Source organism: Hibiscus syriacus, unplaced genomic scaffold (genome assembly GCF_006381635.1).
Source record: "Hibiscus syriacus cultivar Baekdansim isolate YM2019G1 unplaced genomic scaffold, ASM638163v2 tig00111403_pilon, whole genome shotgun sequence".
In the NCBI taxonomy this organism is placed as follows: domain Eukaryota; kingdom Viridiplantae; phylum Streptophyta; class Magnoliopsida; order Malvales; family Malvaceae; genus Hibiscus; species Hibiscus syriacus.
In genome coordinates this window covers 278,269-282,165 of record NW_024063083.1, presented here as the reverse complement: position 1 = coordinate 282,165, position 3,897 = coordinate 278,269, and positions in this window count along the sequence as shown.

Genomic DNA, 3,897 nt, shown 5'->3' with positions numbered 1-3,897 from the left:
ATTATTTGGAGGTGATTATTATGTTCATATATTAATCTAGTTTTGTTTAAAACAAATGGAGATCAATTTCAATGTGTATACAAAAAGATATGAATTTTTAACTGAGGAAAGGTCAGAAAAACGGGCAGTATATTCTGCACAAAACAGATTCTGTTGGTCAACTTTGAAAATTCACCATAAATTGTACAGAATGAATTAGAAGGATTTCTTTATATGGATAGATTCGTATTCGAGTCTAGTTTTCAATGAAAGAAACGGAATTAAATTACAGTGTGTATATCAACACAGAATACTGATTCTTTAAAGGTAGTGCAAGTTGTTTGAATATGGAAATTTTAGAATTTAAGTTGAAATGGAGTAGAAGATGAAGAGTAATGTTTAAATGTTGAGTATATTTTTTAATACTTGGAATTGAAGTTAAAGGGCAAGAGACCATTTTGAATAAATTGGGAATGTTGAGAAGAATTCTAAAAGAATTCATTTTAATGGTTAGATGGTGGAATTCGAAAGGTTCCAAAACTTTGGGGACTTGTTTGCAAGTTCTTAAATGAAGAAGTATTATTTGGTTATTTTATTCAAGTGCTGGAACTTTAGTAATTAATGTACAATTATCATAACGGTGAAGGACCATTATAAATTAAAGGAAAAGTTGAGTTGAATTCTAGGAAGAATTTAAAATATGTGGTTAGATTTTATAATTCGTAAAAGTTGAAGAATCATGTTGGAAATAATTAATTATGGAATTGAATAAGTGTTTCGATAAGTTTGAAGTTATAATGGAGTTATGAGTTTGGTTGTTATCGATTTAGTTATCGATTTAGTTATCGATTTTATTATATAGATTTTCAAATGTTAAAACGAGCTTATATTAGTACGATACTAATATGTAGTTCGAACAATTTTTGTGTTATAACTTGGTATTGTCAGACTACATTAAATCTAGCAATCCGAACGATTCGAAAGGAAAGGACAAAGCTCGTGACTAGGATTATTATATACAAGTTCTGTAGTGAGGCAAAGGTGAGTGCAGTTATTTATTTAATTATTTTGATCGAGGACGACTTGCGATAAGTCAAACTCATTCCAATTTACAGTATGATTTATAAAGTTTATAAAGATTATTTTTATAATATTTTATATCAGTTTTATGAATGATTTAGGGTATGAACTGCCCAAGCATGATATTTTGATTATGGATTCAATTATGGCATATGAGCCCATTGTATGTATAATGAGAATTATGTGTACACTTGGCATGCCATTAGTTGAGTATTTATCCATTATCAGCTTTGGTACATTCGTGTATCAATGTTATCATATCAGCTTTGGTACATTCGTGTATCAATGTCCAGCACCGGTGGTGCTCATTCAGGTTATAATGGCACTGAAGTGCATCATATCTCAGTATCAGTTACGATTTGCACCATGTTGTGCATAGTGCGCACCTTACTCACGTACTTATGTTCTCATAAATATGCATTGGGCTATGAAAATGAATATGTAAGTTGTGAATGAATTTCAGTTAACAGAAAGCATGATATACTTATATTATTATATATGATTTAACAGAATTTTCATGAGTTCATGAATTAAAAAGAAATTTCAGGTCTCAGTGAAGAAATCGACTTGGATAAGTTGGTTTGCCATTTTAATGTTTTAAGTTGACTTATTTTATTTATGTTTATGATATTTTCAGATTTTACTCACCATAGATTATTACTGCCTCACTAAGTTATACTTAGCGCGTGATGGTTTTCATGCGTAGGTTCTAATAAGGATAAATACGATCAGTAAGGAGCTATCGGAGCATCTTTCTGGAAAGACATACATATCATCAGTATCAGTAAGACATCTATGATATTTCTTTTGACTTATAGTGGCATGTATAATTATGTCAGTAGTTTCTAATTATCGTATTTATTTTAAATAATTTGTAATTATAAACTAGAACTATTTTAGTTTATTTTACTTAGTTTAGTTTTATCGATATCTATGCATGACAATAATTTATTACATTATTATATTTTTAAAAGATTTTACGAAAAGACATGGTTTAGTAAAATTACTGAATAAATAATGAATTTATTTTCCTGTAATAAAGAAATAAATTATAAGTTGAAATATACTTTAAAATATATTTTTAAAGTTAGAACAAGAGTGTTTTCAAAAGAAACAAATTTTTACGTAAAATTTAGTTCAGTAAATGTTTTCAAGTTGATGTGACATCTTTGACTAGTATATTAAGACATATACTGGTTAAGGGTGTTACACTAGCTACTGGAATAACTCAAATGCTCGGACTGCCTACCATTTCTCTTTCAGCAAATACACCTAGGTGTGCCTTGAACACGCATCTACAAACGACACATAGTATCTGAACCCATGCGATACAATATGCCCCGGACCCCATAGATTAGTAAAGACTATCTGAAATGGACATTCATAATGTGTTTCAGACATGCTAAAGAGACCTATGGCTTTTACCCATATGACAAGGAACACATGTAGGAAGCAATTCTTTATTCATACCACTTGACAGCGAAACATTATAACGTTTACAAACTTGTAACAACACCTTATGGGATGGATAACCTAAACGATCATGCCATAGTACATAACTACTATTACTAGACTTATGAGCCAAATTCGCTTCAGTAGCTCGACGATCAGTCAACCAATTTCCAAACTCGTACAGACCACCAGCTTCTCTTCCACGCAGCAGCACATTACCTGAAGTTTCATCTTGAACCACACAATGATCAACATGAAACTTCAAAAACACTTTTTTGTCCCTAGTAAGCTTGGACACTGATATCAACTTCTTAGTTATAGAGGGCACATGCAGTAAATCACTTAGAATTAAAGATCTAGATGTAATATGAACAGAGATTCGACCAATCTTAGCTATTGACAGACCACTACCATTCCCTACAACCAACTTACTAGCGCCTGTGTAGTCAGAACCACTTGTAATTTCAACATCATCAGAGGTAATATGGTTAGTAGCTCCTGAGTCTACAAACCTCGAAGCAGGAGAAGAGCTTGTTACAGCTACACTTGGAAGTGATCTGAGTCGATCTTGACTCTCCAAGCCTACTGTATTCACAATCGGTTTGCTCTTACATGGACAAACACTGGAGTTGTATTGACATACATTAGTTGTAGGTACTCGTTCCTTGTACGAGCTTCTCACATCCGACTCATCTACACTAGAAAATGACTTATCAAACCTGTACCAACACCATTTGACAAGATGGTCATTTTTCCCACACAGTTGGCACTGTACCTTGGCACGCCCTCGACCACGGCCAGCCTGATTATTATAAACTGTATGCCTGCCTGCCTTACCTTGATCTTGACGAGCGTATCGATCGCACCTATCTCCTTCAACATTCTTCACTTATGCAACATTAGCAGTAACAACTATACTGTCAAAGCGGTTGAAATTCTTTTGTTGGGTCTCCGCATCAATGAGCACCGAGACTGCACATTCCAGCGTTAAAACATCATGACTAGCCGATAGCACGGTTACAACCGGCCTATATTCTGCTGATAGGCCGTTCAAGATCGTGGCAATATGCTCAAGATCGGACACCGGGCTATCACACAAGGCTAATGCATCACATATCTCTTTGACTTGAGAGATGTACAGGCGCATCCCTAAGTCACCTTGATGAACTGCCTTAAGCTGATAGTGCAAGTTCATTACTGCCGTCACCGATTTGCATGCAAAGATCTTGTTTATTGTACTCCACACCTGCGCAACCGTTTCTGCCCCCACAAGATGCGACAGTAAGGAAGGATTAATCGTAGATAACAACCACGAGGCCAAAGCACTGTCTTGGGCCACAAAGACCTCGTGATCTTCATTCTCAGCAACCGTGTCATCATCCAGCA